Source organism: Zosterops lateralis, assembly GCF_965231275.1.
Source record: "Zosterops lateralis genome assembly, chromosome: 6".
In the NCBI taxonomy this organism is placed as follows: domain Eukaryota; kingdom Metazoa; phylum Chordata; class Aves; order Passeriformes; family Zosteropidae; genus Zosterops; species Zosterops lateralis.
In genome coordinates, this window is record NC_139761.1 from 41,903,997 (window position 1) to 41,923,522 (window position 19,526).

The 19,526-nt window shown below is 35.0% G+C and overlaps 1 long non-coding RNA gene across 4 annotated transcripts in view; it reads left to right on the top strand.

Moving 5' to 3' along the window:
* Positions 1–19,526, top strand: part of LOC310910421 — a 331,268-nt gene that overhangs the window by 21,261 nt on the left and 290,481 nt on the right. The window contains exons 2-5 of one of the 4 annotated variants that reach the window (XR_014590341.1): positions 10,696–10,781; positions 12,032–12,197; positions 14,423–14,605; positions 14,967–15,109. This is a non-coding gene — a long non-coding RNA (uncharacterized lncRNA). Of the gene's footprint in view, positions 1–10,695; positions 10,782–12,031; positions 12,198–14,422; positions 14,606–14,966; positions 15,110–19,526 lie in introns of those variants that run through there. The other 3 variants (XR_014590342.1, XR_014590343.1, XR_014590340.1) reach the window with 3 other exon arrangements.

A 19,526-nucleotide genomic window follows, 5' to 3' on the forward strand; every position in this document is an offset into this window, starting at 1 on the left:
TACTGTTCCGATTTTTGTCTGCAGTTATTCCCATCTTCTTTCATTTTGTCTAAGATAACTTTTGAGGTATCCATGACTCCAGAACTTCACATAGGTTTCCTTTTACGCCAGTATCCATTCAATGTTGTCCCCACTCTTTTGGCTCCCCTTGTCCAAAAATAGCATTTCTGTGCCATTTTTGTCACTTTCCAGTTCCGTCTTTTTGTCTGGCCATTCCACCTTGCCCACTGTTGCTATCAGCTCCTTACACCTCCTTTCTCAACTGTGCATTAGATTTAGATATCACTGTAACGATACAGCAGGGACTCCAAAACTGCCGCAAATTAGATCTGAAAGGGTATTTTAAAATGAGCTCTCTCTTTCCCTGCATACCAAGAGGGATATTAGGACAAACTAGGATTACTGAAGGTTTACCACTCCCTGGAAATCAATGGCACAAGTAGCAGAATAAACGTGCAGACAAATACAAAGGAAAGTCAGTGTACTATACCAGTAGAATAAACAAGATAAAACCCTAGGTTTTAATCAGAATGCATTTGTCATAGAACATTGTAAGAAGCATTCAGGCTTCTACCTTTTAAGCAGTTAACTTTTGCCCTGAAGTAAGAAGGTTTACATTCTAGTAAATTTTTATCATGTCTAGGTTCTCATTATCCATGTAAATGTATAATTCTTTATTAATTCCATTTAAGCTCTTAACCCCAATTATATCCTGTGGCAGCAAGTTCCACAGGTTAATGACGTACCATGTTTAAAAAATTTCTCCTTTCATCAGCTTTATATTTATCTTTTAGCATCCTTTCTTTATGACCCTATTACAATTTATGTAATTTCCTAGAAATTGTCTTTCTTGTACTCCAGCTCTGGGGTTTTGGTCTTTTTTTCCTTTTCTCAAGCACAGAAAAATCTGACAGTTTACCTTTTTTTATTTTTTTTAAACAAAGCATATCTGAAATAATTAAAATACGTAAGACTGATGTCAAAAAGTTTTTTATCTCAGGATCATCTGACAGAACACCTTCCAATATTTTATTTGATAAACAGAAGCAATCCAGAAGATTATCATGAATAAAATGTAATTTCTCAAGCAGATACTTTGTGCAGAAAAAATAGCTATTCACTCAAACTATTGTGCTTGTTAGCAAACTTGATATTGTGTTAATTAAATTTTTCAAGCTGAAACTGCAAAACCTGAATAAAATAACAATTGAACCACTTTGTTTCTCAAAAGCTAACCAAACCAAAAGACCATGGATGCTATTAGCAAAGAACTGGACTGCTACAAACAGTTAGTTTGGCCATGGAAATGTATTTCTTGGGTTATATTTTTCAAATACAGAAACACAGTATTAGCAAAGATAAAATCTGTAGAGATAAACTTTATGAAAGTAGTGTATTTTATGTTTTTTTAAGTGTTACATATAGCTACATATATACACATAACATGCTGTCTTTTGCATTAATTGACTGATATACTCAGTTTATTGGAAACATATATATGAGAAATCAATGCTGCCAAAGTATTATTACATTTCTAGACCTCTGTTTCATAATTCTAATTTTCAGAAAGGCTTATCAAAGGAAAAATTATGACATATTTAATGATTGAACTTAATTTTGCCTGATGAATGCATTCAAGTTTTTTTCCTCTCATTTTTCCCATATTAATTCCAGTAAGTTATTGTTGCAGAGAGATTGTGATAGATCATCAGGAGATTGGCTACCAAAACATTGTCTACAACAGAATCATTCCATATGCTTTCTGAAGTCATCTGTATTTCCAGTCAGACCCAGGATGGTTTTTATTATGTATGAGACATGCAGATCCGAAATGACTGTACAAAATATGCTAAACTCTGCTTTAGTTGCCCTGAGCAGATAAAGGAAGTTCCATTTTGTTTGACTGAGTTCCTTCTTAGCACAGAGTTCTGTAAAAGGGCTTGTAGAATTTCACCAAGGAAAACAACCAGATTTACTGAATGATTTGAAGTGTGTTGTCAAGATGACACTTCCCCCAAATCAAGTTCACCCAATGTCTTTAGGGTACTCTGTAAATTTGGAGAGGTAAAGAGAGACAAGCAAGGACAGGTGGCTCTTGTGGCCTTCATAAAGGAATAGCTCTTTACTTTTGAACTGGTCCCATTGATCTGAAACTGTGGGAAGAATCAGCTTGGAAACTCACTGGCCCACATCTGTGACTGACACTTCAAAGAAGAGTTTAAGTTCAGTTCCTCACCCTTGTCGGTTCTACATTTACACAAGTATAGAAAAATAAATCCTTAAAAATGAGAATTTAAAATGAGACTCAAGTTTCATGAATCCATTTTTCTGGCACAAGTTCAATGGACTGAGTTTTATGAAAACTCCAAGAAGAATGAAAATGGAGGTGAAGGTTCATTTTTAATGTATCTTTTTGTGTAGCTTTCCCACTCTCTGCAGTCTCTACTACACAAAAATCCCAAGCAACTCTTAGGGTTTCTGAGATGTGATGATCTTCTTCCTTTACCTCTGTTCTGTATAACTACAAGAGAATTCCAGAATGTCATCAGCCCCATAGCTCATAATTATTTCATCACAAATCCTCAAAGACTAAGTATCATGCCTCTTGGTGCAGTGCTTAATTGTGGACGCTTAACTAAATCACACTTGGTAAAATAATACGAATTTTAATGCATCTCATTTGATAAAGTTCACAGCACACTTATTAGAAGTCCGACATATGCATAAAGTAAAAATATTTCTTAAAAGTAGAGCAATATCAGTAATTCTGTGTTGGATTTGTGGAAATGTAGGAAGTCATCTGTCCTCCCTATAGTCAGGGTCAGAGACAATGACAGGCCTGGGAATAGAACCAAATTTTCCCATGTGTGATCCCTGCGACAATATTGCCTTTTCCCTGCATGCTCTGTAGTGTTCTCAGGCTTTTGGTGTTCAAGGAACAGTGGGTGAGACCTTTCAGACTGTAATTACAAAGTAGAATAGAGTGCTAGAAGTATGTGACACAGTTATTTTCTCTTTTGGTAATCTGTCTTCCATTACTAATTGCAAGAAACAGGGAAAAAAAATCAATTTGAAAGACATTTTTCATTATGAATTTTGTTTTCTTTTTACTTCTCTTAACATTAAATCTTAAAATGAAAGGTCACTTCAATAGTAAAAAAAAAAAAAGAAAAGACAAAATTCTTGTTCCAAAAAGATTAGAATGAAACAATTTCCCTTATGAAGAATGCTTTTTCACTTTTCCTTAACAAAGTGCCAATCAAATTGGCATAGTAGTGTTAAAGGTTGGGGTTTTTTAACAAAGAAAGTATTTTCTAGAAGAAACAAAAATTGTTTCACCGGGTCTGATGAAGTTATTGTGTTTGAGACATGGATAGAAAATTCAATAATTCATAAGGTAAAATAAGACCCAGTTAATTGTAGCTTAGTGGCTGTGCCCTTCAAATCTAAAAGAAGAAAACTTGTTCAGTCACAAAGTCAGATGATTCAAACATACTCTAGCAAGTATGTACATAGATAAGGAGTATCTGCTTTGGACAGGCTTGTTTTTGACTGTAAATCTACTTTCAGACTACTCCCCAGAACAGCCACCAGCTACAGCACTCCTATCAGTTCAGCTGAGCAAAAAGGTTGCTGTACACTGGGAGTGTCAGAACAATCTCATTTCAGATGGTGATTTTTATACAGTTCTCAGATTGTGCTACACGACACTCTGCAGCATGATGTAAAGGAACAAATGTAAAGTATTCATTACTTGTTATAACCGAGTGAAAGTGACAGCAAGTTATGAACAGGCACATACAAATTCTTTAGAGTGAGCAGAGATTTGCCATGGCCCACCAGGGACCCGTGTGCATTGAGGGACAGCTGTTTGTTATGGCACAGGTCATGGTGTGGGGCCTTTGCTCAGCCACACCTGAAGGTGCCAGTCCTGGCTAGACAGCGTGCAGTGCTTTTTTTTTTTTTTTTTTTTTTTTTTTTTTTTTTTTTTCCCCCTTGCCTAAAAAAAAAAAAAAAAAACAAAAAAAAACAAAAAACAAAAAAACAAAAAAACAAAACAAAAAACAAAAACCAAAACAAAAAAAAACCAAAAAAACCCAAAACAAACAAACAAACAAACAAACAAAAAAAAAAAAAAAAAAAAAAAAAAAAAAACAACACAAAAAAACCCCTTTTTCTTTGGGAGAAAGTGCCAGTATGGATTTTGGACTTAGTAGTGCCACAGTATGACTTTGGGAGTACAGGAGGATGGGCTATTTCAAAAGGTCCATTGGTTTAGATACAGACAAAGATCACAGTGCTCTACTCAAGTAGCTCATGAGTGACTTATAGGCCTCAGGGCAGCCAATAGAGGGGGAAAAAATCCCGATCTTATTTAGGAATACTTTTGGTGATAGCCTTCTTTGGGCATTTTCAGAACTTCTCATGAAATCTTACTGTGAAAAACTCTCTAGGGAGGCATAAGAACTGCAGCCAGTGAAAAAGCTGCAGAAGAAACACAGCAGATCAAATTTTCTGTCAAGCTGGCCAGCTGACCATCAGTTTTCATGGCTCCCAGTGACTGTCTTTTTCTAACAAATATGAATATGTACAAGAGCAGGATTTCAGAACCAAAGACTGCACTGGAAAACAAAAGAGTTTGTAGGACCCCTAGTATCTTGCAAAACAACTCTTCTTTCTCAGAGACAGATGGTGTCCAGTATAAGCTCCTGTATTCATCTGCCCTATGATGACAGCTAAGAGAAGTCATTCATGCAAAAAGATGATAGCACTTGACAAGCAAAATCTGTAGTTTATTAATAATTAAAAATTATTCCCATGTTCTCTTACTGATTGAATATTTAATCATTTGTTCAGTCAATACCGATGTCTCATTTATTATTCATTAAAGATAAATACTTTGTAGTGCTTCTGGATTGAAATGTGTTACACCAAGATTATTAAGAGCAGCCAGAGATGATTTATTATTTAGAAATCGATTAAACTTTTGTACAGAATTTAATGACTTAAATAACCTTTCAGATTTTTAAAGTTAATAATGAGTTTTATTTAAAGATTGGTTATGTGAACACAAGAAACTCTCAGACCTGAGATTAACAATTAAACTGAGATGGTTTTGGAGAGAAACACATCACTAATATCAGACCTTCCTCACACACCCAGAATGATTTCCTTCTATTTTTAATATAAAAGTACAGCAGTACACCCTGTGCCACAAGTGTGCCACCCCTTAGTCCAGTCTTCTGAGGAATCATCAGAACTCCACTCCATCCCCTCGTTTTTACCCCTTTCACATTTTTTTACTTGACTTTTTTGAAGGGACATCTGTATGATTTGTGGAAGTTTTGCTGTAACTCTTCTTCTTCGCCTGTATCCTGAATAAAGCCAAACATCAGGAAAGGAGAGTTTCATCTCTTCACATCCTCTCAGTGGTAACTTACCACCTGAGGAGTATAAGAAGACAAGACACTTCTTTCTTCTCTGCAAGTGGACAGCCAGCCTAGCAGCAAAAGGTCTGCCTGCTGTCTCTCTCTCTAAAAAGGTTACTGACTTGACTTATAGTAACTAACTGCTCAGTAAAACCAGTCTCCAAAATGAAAAGTCTTTGATTTTTATAACTCCTTAAGTGCTGGGGCAAAGCTGGAGACTACAGCCCAGGTGAAGGAATTGAATTTACTTGTGGAAACAAAGAAGAGAATAAGTCATACCTGAGTAGATCAAATAACAACTAGCTATTGTTTATACCTTCAGATTAGAGATCTCTGGCTATATATGTTGTGCAGAAATTATGGAAAAAAGAAATAGATCAGTTTAATAGTTTGTCATAAATAAACCAAAAAACCCCTTGAGGTAGTAACATAAAAAACTGAAGGTTTTTCTCTACTATTTGTTTTTCAAGCTTTCTATTCAAGGTTTGAAGCTGGAGCTCTTTTTCCTTCTTTCAAAGAATGCAGGCCTTCTCAACCTCACTAAAAGAATTTTTTTCCTAGTCATTCTTTTCTCAGACATGGGAAACAGCTTGAAAGAGTTTAGCTACCCAAAAATATGTATTATATAGGCTTACAGACTGTAAGGGCATGGAAGTCACTGCCATATGGTTTCTTCCTTCCTCCAGCAAAACCTCATTTCCTGAAGCATCTTAGTTTCCCCACGCTTCTCAGTTAGGCACATACAGGCATTGGTGTTCAATGGCAAAGCAGGCACCAGAGGAGAGAACCTTGATAGATCATTGCTGTCCCCTTCAACCCCCTTAGAGAAGGTATGAAAGTTCAGTGGAGACAGTATTTACTAAAATTTAGAGATATTCTCTCTCGTTCTGGCTTATCCGTACTCAAGAAGAATAGGGAGCACTTACGCAACTCCCAGGTAGATTTCCTCTTCTCAAAAGCAGATCTTCCTTTTTGCTGAGTGTACAGTACACATTGCTAGGATCACAGACATGCAGATTTTCCATATACTTTTTGGAGAAGGATGATATTTCTCTGTGCATTTTCTCAGCAGATTCACTCCTATTTCATAAAGAGTGGATGTAAATATAAGCCAGAACAGGCAGAAAGGTTTTAAAACCGTTGTTGAGAAAATACCAAACTTGTTTGTGCAACAAAGCAAGGGTCCCCTGTGTTCAGTGCAGAGGCACTTGCAGCTGAGCACCAGGGCTGGCAGGAGTGAGGGAGGCTGTTTCATTGTGGAAAGACTTGGTGGAGAAGGGAGGCTTGAAGAAAAAGGGAGTTTTGTATGCAGCCTTTGGTTGCATCCTAACAAGCTAGACAATTAACAGTGAGTGCCCTGCCATGGGAAGGGCTAACATCTTCTCATCTGTCATACAAGAGACAAGTTAAAATAACTCCTACTCTGTATGTGTCCACAAAGGCTCCTGAGAGCATTTCCTCATTAAAAGTGAAGGGCAGAGACAGAGTGTAAATATCACAATTTTCTGTAGCTCTACCTGATGTTGGTTTTACTGAATCAAAGCCCTCCTTTTCCTTAGATTCAGATGGCTGGAAAGGGAGCGTGTCTGGGCTGAGAAAGGCTGCTTGGTATTGCTGTGAGACACTGTGGGACTGAATAGAGCAGGGTAAAATTCAGGAAGAAATGTGACTCAATGGTGAGCAGAGGATGAAAGTGCTGGTCTGGGGAGTTCTTCAATAAAGACAAATTTGCTAATTGCTATAAATGCAAAATATCTGTCAGCATATTTGTAAACACACTGTAATTAAGATTAGATTATGTGTGTCAAACTCTATAATCAATTTCTGCATGTTGTAATTATAGAAACCAAAAGAAAATTGAGTGATTACAATATAATTAACATAATCATTAGAAAAGACATAAGAAAGGCACTTTTGAGTACTTCAGGAAAAAATTTGGAGGTTAGGTAAAGAATTTTGGATCTTTTTTAATTTTTAGTAAAATCTTGAACAGTGTTAACTCCTTACTGACAAAATGATTTCTGTGTTCCTAAACGATTTGAAGTGGTCCTAGTGTGCTGCTTAATACAACATATCAGACAGAAAAAGAGTCACTAAAAAGACAGGACTTTGACACTTTTAAGTATGCCTTTAAAGTAGCTTTTATTGAAGAAAATGTAACCAGCTAGGAAGAAAGGAAAAAAGAATTTAAAATAAATAAATCTTTGCAAATGTGGAGTGGATTGTGTGCTGTAGAAGATTCTAATAACTTGAAAGCTTTGCACTTACAGAGACCCATCTTAAAAATTAATCACATCAAGAGAAACACTTTCATCTGAAAATGACTTTGCTGGGCCTATTTATAATAGACTTCATGGACCAAATTCATTGAAAATATAGTTAATGAGATTTTCAGTGGGACTCACAGCCAGTATAGGACCTGAAACTCATTTGAAGTCTTTTACATGTCATAGCTGGAATATTTTTTAAGGTTGTTTTAAAAAGATATGTTTATAAATGATCAGTTTATAACTAATCAGATCATTGGCCTGAAGACTTTAGGGTTTTGTATTATTTTGTATTTATTTTGCCTTTACATATATAGGGAGGAGCGTAATTCCATTAAACCAAAAAAAACCCCACCACTAAAAATGCATTTTTTACATTCTTGGAAATAAGAAAGTAGAATAACAAATACATCTTTCTCTTAATATGATGAATTGTTCAAGTGCTCTGGTTTCAGTTTGTAGGTTCATCAGATTCTAACATATTATGATTTGCATGTAAATCTCAAAGATGGTCAGAATACATGATGTTACTAATTTAGTATTGATGTCAAACTTCTATTGTAACTTCATGCAGATCAGTAAACTGCTAGTTTTGGGCACAGCACTTGCACTTCTCACTGGCCCTACTGTCTCTAGGGAATATTTTTGCTGGGTTAGAATCTTTATTTTGCTTATGAGTCTGCAACAAAAGTTTGTTAAAATTATGTTTTTAATATTTAGCATTATGTTTTTGAACCTTACACTTTGTTGTAAAATGCTGAAAATATTAGAATGGTTTATATATATTTAAATATAATACAAATAAATTAAAAGGCAGCATTAAAATACTGCAGTCAATCCCTGCCCCCTTCCCACATTTCTATATGACATCTTACTCTAAGCCATGGTATGGGATTATGTGTGATATAAATAGATTTCCTCTTTGCCTTTGTTTTGGTTCTAAAAAGCATCTTCCAATAAATGTGTGAGATTTCAAGTTTGGAGACTGAACAGTTTTTGTCCCTGTAACCTGTATTGATCCTTGTGTAGTCCAAAGCCTTCGGAATTACAGTTATAAATTCCAGGACAAAAACACTAGAGTCTTCCAGCGCTTCCCTCCTATGGAATCAAGATGAATTGTCAGGAGGAATGCAAGGTTTGAGGTCTTGATATTTGGTGAGTTTCTTTTATTTGACTATTTCCTGGCAAAGAAACTCCTATAGACACCATGGTACAAAAAGGAAGACTAAAGGAAATGGAGTTTATTATTGGCTTAAGCTACTAGAAGGTATTTTTCAGCTCTGAAGCAGGGATTTTACTCTCCAAGGTTTTAGATGTCCATTCTACTCAAACATACTGATAAGTTTATAACTCCCATCATGACCTGTGCAAAATAGTTTGTAGAGTCTTAGAGTCTTCTTTATGACTGATAATGGACAAAATGGACTACAGTCCGGGATCTTCTTCCAGCTTTAGTTTGGAATCTTTAAGAAGCCAAAAGACAATAGAGTATGCAGTTTCACAATTCTGCCTAAGGCAAGCTGCTTATTAATTAAAGTGTCATAATCCATCAGAAATACTTGACCACAGTATGAAAGGGTTAGACTGTAATCTTTTAAAGATGGGGGAATTAAGGCCTTTGATAAATTAATTTTAAAAAATAGTAATTTGTTTGTTTTCTTTTTCTGAATTTGATCCCACACACTTACACTATAGGCAAATTCCCAGGAGATTATTTTTCAGAGAGGAATAACCAACTGACAGTTTTCTGTCCCTAAGACCACAGAAAGGCTACCTAGGAAATAGATGATCTTATATTTATATATATGTTTTTGTACATACACACGCATACACAGAGAAATATACATGTGCATATATATATATAAATTTCTGGCACTGAATTTGTATTTTAACCTCTAAAGGCTTTATGGTTTGTGTCACTTGATTCTCCCCTGACAATGTGTTAAAGTAATTTGACTCAGCTATGGATCAGCCCCAGTCGAAAACACGCCTTATGAACAAGTTCTAGCTTGCTGCTAGAGCATTCAGGCATTCGGGGCAATGACTTGGGGTCAAATGTCAAAACTCTCAGTTTTCTGATTATACTGAAGGCTTTCCAGAAAATACCATAACTTATCCAGTTCTAGGCAATGCTGGCAAAGAGGAAATTGATTTTTAGTATTATGATTGTGCCCATCTTCATACATGGAATCCAAGGGATGAAGTATTCCTTAATGAGAGTTCTGTAAAGTTTGTGAATAAAAACTGTGGTAAGACTGGTAATTATATTTCACATTTCAGAATTACAAGTGTTGGATGGACAAACAGGAACAACAGAACATAGTCTTAAAAGAAGCTGTATTTCAGCAACAAGCCTTGATGCCCAGTCACATACCAAGGCCTGCCCTGGGTATGACCACCTCAGTTATTATACACCAGTATTTAGGTGATCTTTGGCCAAATTACATTTCTCTTCTCTGCCTGAACGCTTTCCACAGGAGATTTTGTGGTAAGGTGTTGCTGATGTCCAGCCTTCCCAAATCCCAACACAAGCTTCAGACTGCACTAACCTCTGTGGGGCTGTGGAAAGCCCATCTGTTCATTGTCTTTTGGTGGTTGCACATTACCTGTGATGAGGTTTTGTTTATAGGCTTCCTAATATGATGGGTTGAATGTTACCCTTATGTTTAAGTTGTTATAATATGGGCCTCCAGTTATAAATTTACACTCCCTTCCTTTGCAGGCAGTTGCTGGCAATATAATGTTGAGTGGAATCCAATTGCAAAATAAATTCACCTTGAGGGAATTTTTTTTAATAAATCAACATACATATTTAGAAATAAATCTTCATAAAGTCACAGTTCAAAGAAAATCTGCTTATTAAATGTTAAGCATCACTAAAAATAACTTACTTAACAGAAGTACTTTGAGAATTATATCTAATTTGACTGTAGATCAGCAATGGAGATTCTGATGTTGCTAGGCACTTATTTTTGATTATGTATTAATTTTTTTTACAGATGTCCAATCTGTTCTACTGCAAGTTTGACATCTGCAGAACTCATGGAGACTCAAGAAGGTTACTTGTCATTTCCTACTGTTTGAAGTAAGAATTGTATCTTTACTTTTCAAAACATATACAAGAGCTCTGTCAAAATTGTATCTGAAGGACTGCTGTGAATGCTACAGCAGACAAATGCACATGACTTAGGAGACATCCTACATTTATGAGAATCCCATGCCAACTTGATGAAGCTGCTGAGATGTTCAGGCACAGTTTGAGATACTTGTCTAAATCAAGCTGTTGTGGATTGTCTCATGATCATTGCTAATTGACCCTTAAATTTAAATGGAACTTTTGCTAAGAGTGATTTGAATCACTGTTATTTTACTGCTCCTATATTTCTCTAATAAAAGAATACTTGTTAATTATTGCGGTTGAAATGTCTCTTTTGGTATCAGGGTTTTTTTTTGCTTCCTTCACTATTTTGTCTTTTCATCACTGATACCATTTCAGTTGACAGCTCCTCTATAATTTTGCTAATGCTGCCAAAGTCCAATAAATGCATTGGCTAAGTACCAACAGCTGTACTCCTTCACAAGCGGCTACTTCTAACAGTGAAATCTCTAACTGGTGCCCAACACAACCCCTCTGCTTCAAGCATGTTGGGTGTATGAAGTGATGTAAAATTGTATGGTCCAAATCTGTGTGAGTCTGAGGGCTTGTACCTTATTTTTTTAATATATTTTAGTTCTTAGGAAGTGAAGCTCTGGTTTATTGATGTAAAGAAAATGAATTTCTCTCTTTCAACCAGTTTCATTTAAGTCATAAACATCCTCCACATGACATTATTGGGTCTCACCCAATGAATATGTCTAGAAGGTGCTTAGCACATCATGGCCTACATTATGATGAGGTGATTTCAATACCAGCTTGGGAGCTACTTTCTTATTACTGCCCATCTGTAACCAGTCTTGTACTAAAGCTCTCATTGAAAGCTCACATTTTGTTGATTCCATATTGCTGAATGAAATTGGAATGCAACAGGCACCTTCTACATTTGTTTTTAAAAGGCTACCGTCAGTTCCTCCAATCTTATGGGTGATGTTCATTTTTCTTCCTATACTGAAGAAACCAAGAAGTTCCATGCAGAGCTTTGGAATAAATATGACAAGTTCATAGTATTTTAAAATAATTTGGGACATAAGTCAACATGAGTGAGCAGAAACTTCGTATCTGCTTCTTCCAAGGCCTCTTGAACATTACTCTGAAATATGGAACTGCTTCACCTTGGGGTCAGAACATTTTGCTACATGAAAAACTTATTCAATCCACTCCTGTTTTCTCTGTTTCAGGCAAATTAATAGTTCATTGCTGCAATGAAAGAATTGTAGAATAACTGCAATGAAAGCACAGGGAAGCCAGACACGAAGATATCACAACAGATCAATTCTTTGAAACAGTTCAGCTGTGCAAGTTTTCACCACAAAAGTACACCTTGGGGGAGTACTGGAGGAAACAGTGAGTTACACAAATTAATTCTGCTAGGATTCTTACTTGGATCACATGTAGTTTGTTTCTCTTCTACTACTTAGACCTTTATTTGCAATGAATAAGTGACAAGTAGATTTGAAATACAGCTGTTCTACTTCCAAGAAAATCACAGACAGTCTGTACAGATGGAGATTACAAATGGTAAAACAGCAGATAATTTAGCCTACACCCCTCACAAAATTATGTTTTAAGCTGAATATGAGATAGATGATGCTTGCAAAATCTAGATAAAGTCACCTAAACAAATGCATCAGATTTACAGACAGGTTTTAGAGAACTGAAGATGTATAATAAAATATGTCTGTCTAATAAGGCTTGTCTGGATATTAATTAGTATAATAGCTTTTATTTATGTATCAGTAATGCAAAGAAATCATAAAGAAAAAATAAAATAAAATAAAATAAAATAAAATAAAATAAAATAAAATAAAATAAAATAAAATAAAATCTTCCACAATAGAACCACTGAGTGACTGTACAGTTACAGCCTATTAGGCTTGTGCAGTTAAAATATAAATTGATCTGAGGCAAAATGGTTTACAGTACTTCTGAAATGACTGCTTGCTCTGCTGAGAAGTTGGTCTTTTTAGTAATTTTCCATAAGTGATTTCAAATCCTGATCATTGTTTTCCTGTTAATTACACATTTTCCTGAGCTAGTCTAATGGAAGATTTTAAAATAGAAATACAAATTAGGTTTACGCATGTGGTTAATTCCTCACCCTTTCCAGGCTGTCATTGAAACTCTCCCTGTCTTCCTCAAACTGTCAGTCTAAGTTCTTTTTCTGAGGCCAAGGAACAGCATCATTAAGAGGCTAGTGGTATGTTGAGTGCTCCTACAGTGGTAAAGGAATATCCAAATGGAAAATATCTGTCCTAAATTTTTTATATCTGCCCTATAGATTACTAGCAGTGTTGTGCAAATGGCTGTAGATGTGGAGGATGTACAGATATATTAGTGACTGAATGAAAAAGATGTTTAAAAAGATACTTATATTCTGTCACTAATCAAAAAGTACTTCTACACTGTCATTATCTCTTCAGATTTCTTTGATAAGATAAACAGATTGATTTTTTTTTTTAATATTGTAAAAATGTAAAACACTTCTGTTATCCTTGTGTGATTTCTGAGGGTCTTTTCTCCACCCTTTTAACTTTTCTAAATGCATGAGAATCTGAATACATGTAATTTTCTGGTTTTTGTTTTATCAATCACATGCAAACATACTTTTCTTGTCCCCACTACAACCTTTTCATTTATTGAGGGATTTTAATTTCCAATTTGACAAAGCTGCATACTAGATGCTTGTCTTGAATTGCTAGACTGCTCTGACTCTTTTTATGTTTATCTGATTCTTGAGATGGGGTCCTCCTTCTATGTATTTTGGTTGGCTTTGTTGGCTTGGTTGAGATAATGCCTAACTTTAGTTTTAACTGTGTTATAACAGTTCTCCATATCTGTTATTGGTCCATGTGAAATGAAGAAAAAGTCATTTATCATGGCTAGGTGGTTAGCATGTATAATGAATGCTCTGTGTTTAAGCAACATATCAGGTTGGGTTTGGATTTTTTTATTCCTTCTAAAATATCAGATAATCCAGATTGTGTAGCTACTGAGAGAACTTGGAAAAAAGAAGAGTAAACTTCTCTAAATAAAGTTGCAGTGTACTCAGTTTTGTAAGTACTTTAAACTCTTGCTAATTCAACAGATTGATTTTTCAAAAACCTACTCAGGACTTTCTATTATAACTTCTGCATGGATTATTTACTTACAGTGAGTAAAACCAAAATAATGCAAGTGAAATATATGACTTTGAAATTATGAACAACTTTTAAATCTTCCCTTTTAATTGGGATAAAGTTTTAAAAGCTGGCCTGGCAGCACTGTCCTTCTGTCTCAGACAGTGGAGCATTTCTGCTTTCTCTTTGCAGAGTTTTGCCAGTCTGACTCTATAAAAAAACTCATTCATGATTAGGCAGGCAGCATTGCTGAAACAATGGAGAGGACACATAACCCATAGGCTGGAGAAAAAGGATATAATATTTGTTTGATTTAAAATGAACTTGGACTATCACGGTACCTAGAAGTTAGGAGAAAGGGAAGAAATTTAGGAAAAAGAAGTAAGAAAGTGAAAAAAAAAATTAAACTGTGTGTGCCATTAATTTTGTCTGTACCTGTGTTATTTTTACAAGCAAGAAATAAATGTTGCTATTGAGCATTGCAAACCAAATTATTCATTCCTGTTCTGAGAAATACCCTCTAAATATCACAAAAGGCCTGAACTCCACCAAATAATGCATCTTATTACCAAGTATGAGCCTTGAACATGAACGGAGGCACAAATCATTGGAACCTCATCTCTGTTGTGTAACCAGGTAAAGTACAGAATTTGCAGAAAAACCTATAGATTCTGAGAAACTGTCTTCAACTGTCAGACATCAGTTTTTTCTGTTTAGTGCAATGTTGCCAGAACTTGAGAAACAGGTTCTTCATAGTCCTTTTTTTAATATATCCTGTGCATAACATGGGATGAAAAATTGCATATAAACAAATAGGGAATAATCATTAAATTAAAATTATAGAATGATAACATCCATAGGGTATGTGAGCAATAAGAATAACCAATAAAATAAGGGATGTTATTTCAGAAATCAAATTCTGTTAGGGAATACTTTCTAATAGAAAAAGAAGCAAATTAATTATTTCACTGAATTTATTACTTTCTTCTGTTTTTAGATAATAATCCTGACATCTCAAATGAGACACAGTGCAAATACTTCCACGGAAAAAAGACTTGACAGCTGATATGTTGTAACCTAGTGGCAGAAATAGGAATGGAATACATTAGAAAAGTGATTAGAGATCTGAGAAGTTCAAGGGGGAAAAAAAAAGGAGGAAAAAATATGTTTACAAGATTTTGGTGAGGTAAAATTAGAGATGCTGGTGGAAAAAAAAAATCTTAGTGATAGTTTTTTTTTCAACTATGTTCTAACCATTTTGACCAGTAGAGAAGATGATGTCTAGAAACTTGTCCAGCCTTCAATAGTTTCTCCTTATTTGGAGACACTTAGTGTGAGCTAAGTGATTACTTCATGACCAGTTCCTGGTCATGACAGCATGGAAGAACGAGAAGGAAAAACCCACAACATTAGCGTCTTAAACTGTTGTGAACACTGGATTTCATAGCTAGCTTTGGCAGGAAGCCAGAGATTCTACTTGTCTGAAAGTTCTCACATTTTGAAAATAATTTTCGTCTTCAACCAACTGGAAAAGCTGACATTTCAAAACATTTCATAGACAGGTTTTTGGGTTTTTTCAAAGGAAAAAAACCCTCAAATATTGAAGTAGTTTGTTTCAATTGTGTAGACAAAACACACCAAATAATATAAACAGATGAGGAGTCAACATAGGATGAAACAATACTGAATTCAATCCTGCATTGTAACTTTGAATATTTTAAGAAAATGTTTTGGAACTTTTCCAGCATGTGCACATTATTGTGAAATAGCTTTTCCCATGAAACAGATTGTCCAAACAGGATACTATTTTTTTGTAGCCTCTCTACATAATTTCTCTAAAAACACCTGTACAATAAAAAAAAAAATGTAATAGCTAAATAAAGAATGGTCATCATCTTTCAATGGGTTGTTTTAAGAGATAGCAAAATGCTTAACTATGTTTATCTAAAAAAGTTTTTATACATTTTTCATGCTAGAAAATAATTTTTTCATTGACATTCTCATGATTGCAAATAATATTCACCAAATAATTATGAAATATAGGTAAACAATAATTGAAAATACCAATAAAAATTTTAAACTGAATTTGAAATGAATGATGGCCAATCTCTTGTTGAGTGTATCTCATTCAAAAATGCATACAAGACATTATTTCTCTTTCTTGAATGAGTCAGACTGATTTAATGCATGTGAACTGTTGCTTTTAAAATGAGTTTATGAAAATCTCATTTGCATTTTCTTTTAAACATAGTATAATTATTCAGACTTCAAATGTCTTTTCATAACATTTGTGATAACAGAGCATGAGGACCTGAAACACACAGAATATTTGAAAGAATTTCAAATGCAATCAAACTGAAATTTATAATAAGATAACCACAGTCATAAATAGAAAAATTCCTAGTTTCAACTTGAAATATTTGAAGGCCAATTTTAATTTGATGGCAACTTGCTGATTTATGTTCTAAAGAATTTAGAAAGTATTATATTAGAAAATACTGAAAGTATTTTATTTTAGAATAGTGGCTATCAAAAATCAGATAGTTATTTAGCAGCTTCAGACTGAATTCCTGTAATCAGTTTTCCAGGAAAAAAACTCCAAACTTATGCCCATGGTGGACTCTTGAGAAGAGAAGTTCAAAAAAGGTCAATACTCCTCTCTTTTTCCAGCACCATCTTTATGAAGAAATTGCACTCTGAGCTCCCATATACAATGTGAAGACTAGAAATGTTGTAAAGATGAGTCTTATAATGTTATGTAACATCTGTGACTGAAAATTATTTCTATAGCCTTCATAATATAGTTATTTTGCAGATCCATAAATTCAATCTCAGCGTAGGACAAATATTTAAAAATTGAGGAATCTAAAGTTCTGGTGACTAAACGGAGCCCTTTGGTTTCCCCTTAGCTTCAATGCCAGTGCTGTGGATGAGAACATATTTTCTTTTCACCTTGGTAGCTTAGTTCTGGCAATCTTTTGACGCACAGTGATGTTCAGTATTCGGATAGGAACAGCTTGTGCTTCCAGGGTGATTGCTTATCAAAATCACAGATAAACTGAAGTCTTATCTCTAATGTTACCCATAGGAATTCATGCCACTGATTTCAAGAGAGCTGGTCTGACGCTCCTTTCTTCATATTTCTAGTACTATTTAAGACACAAAGTTAAGAGAATCCCATTTCCCCCCTATATTCAAAATTATGAGCATCAAACAAGTTCTCAGAATCAGCCACTCCTTTGCATTGGAAGGGGACCTCCTGAGGTCTCAAGTCAAGCTTTCTGTCAGAGCAGTATAACTCTGGGCATAAAACATATTCCTTAAGGTTTTGTTCACTTAGCTCTGGGAGACATCCAAGATGGACATTGCATTATATCCTCATGGTGATTTCTTTTTCTGAAACAGTTATATGGGAGAATATCCATTCTACTTGGCTGGCTGATGTGCTGAAGATTTCCCTTTTTTCATACTCACAGTATTAGCAAGCCAAGATATTTCGGCATAAAGTTGGTTACATGGGGAGCTGGATTTAGAGCAGAAATACATCACACTGGAGCTGGACTAGAATAACTGGTCAAACTTTGATGGTTTCATTGAGACTTGAAGTTTATACTTCCACAAATGGACAGGGACAATGAGATTAGGAAAACTGAAAAGTCCTTAGGCTTTGAGACTTCATAAAATTTCTTGCAAGACTTAGGATTAATACTCTATCTGCTGAAGTTTAGATTGTATTTGTTACACAAGTACAGTTGCTTTTTATTTTCAGTCATTTAATGAAAATTGTAATTTTCATGTCTTGTCTGATCAATAAATTGGCAAAATTTATGGGTCAACATGACCACTGAATATTTGGATCACTTGCTTCTAGACCACTTGCTTTCCATGCATTGTCAATGAACGAAGCTGAAGTTTCCTGTCTAGCTCAGTAGCTTAGCTGTTTTCAGGTAAGTCTGCATGGAGGGTTGATTGGTTGTAGCAAGAGAACCTAACTCTTCTCTGTTGGAGTATAAAGTAAATATCACTTCAGAATTTCTCTTGCTTTGTGTCAGATGTAGTATGAGTTATAAGTTATATTTCTGAACATATAGGAATGCCAGTGTAGGAGGTTGACATCTTTATCTGGTACCAAAATAATATTGCCCAAATGTGTTGCAATTTATGATAGGGAGAGTGTCATAAATCAACATATAAGATGGTGGTTAAAATGGAACATTTTTGCTACAAGATGTCAGGTTGTACCATATTGATTTTTTGTGTCTGTGCCATGTAAGGAATTTTTTTGTCTGTTTTCTGTTGTATGGATTTGAATCAGAACACGTATGAATGCCTATTCAGTGAAGATTATTTCTCTGTATTTCACCTTCAGAAATACTGATGATTCATCATTTAAACTGGTCAGAAGAACATTTGAGGGATTTGAATGGTCAAAGCATGAATTTAGAAAGAAGCCCTTTCCAAATAGAATTTTGGTTGTCACTGCCCTCCTATTTTTCTTGTGATATATTTATGCATCACTCAATCTGAAATTCTTCAAACTCAGATCTTAACTGTGAGCTTGGGATGTGTTAATATATGCACCTATCATTGTCTCAGTGTGAGTGGCCTTTTAGAAACACTGGTGATCTAATGGCAACTCACAGCTGTGTCTGGGGGGAAATCCAGGCATCCTTACAGTGTGTTTGAATTGCAGTTTGAATCCTCCGATTTTTATCAGAGGACAGGTTCCAATCTTATTCCCGGTAACTCAGGTGAAACAATGTTTGGGGCTGAGTGCAGAAATCAACACCTTTAATGCTATCCATGCAAAACAAGGGTCAAATTTGTTTTAAAATGAAGATTTAGTTAAATAAAAGAGGATTTCAATTTCATCCTGATTTGATATGGGCTTTTTTCCTCTATTTTTCTTAAAAGACAATCAATCTTCAAGTAAAAAAATAAAAGGAAAAACTCTGTCTATGCTTGCTTGTATATTCATAAGCAGACTTAAATAATTTAGTGAGAGCTTAATCCTTTTCATTTTTAAATACATTACATTAATCCATTTATATGAGATCATTATTTCTGGCTCTTTTGTGCGGCAGACATTCATTACCTAACAGTCTTTTCAGTGGGAAAAAAAAAAAAAAAAAAAAAAAAAAAAAAAAAAAAAAAAAAAAAAAAAAAAAAAAAAAAAAAAGGAGAAAAAGGTGGCAAATGTTCATGAATAACAACAAATACAAGGTTTGTTCCTATTACAGTTTGCATGGTGGTAGCTTTCACCCCACCTTACAGAAGGTTAATACTAGTCCACAGTCTGAAGCCAAGTTCAATTTCAGTTTTCTCAAACAACACTGTCAGCTCAGGTGCATCTTCCCATGCCTTGCCCTCTGTTCAGACCCAGGTGCCCCTTGCTCTTGGTGGTTCTTCCCTTCACCTAGACTGTCCATTAAGGAAGCACCTCAATCCAATGTGGGAGCATATTTATGCTCCACAGCTCTCATTTCAGAAAGTTTGCAGAGATCTAGCCCGAGATAACATACAAGATGGCATTTCTAATCATTAGGAGCCCATTACA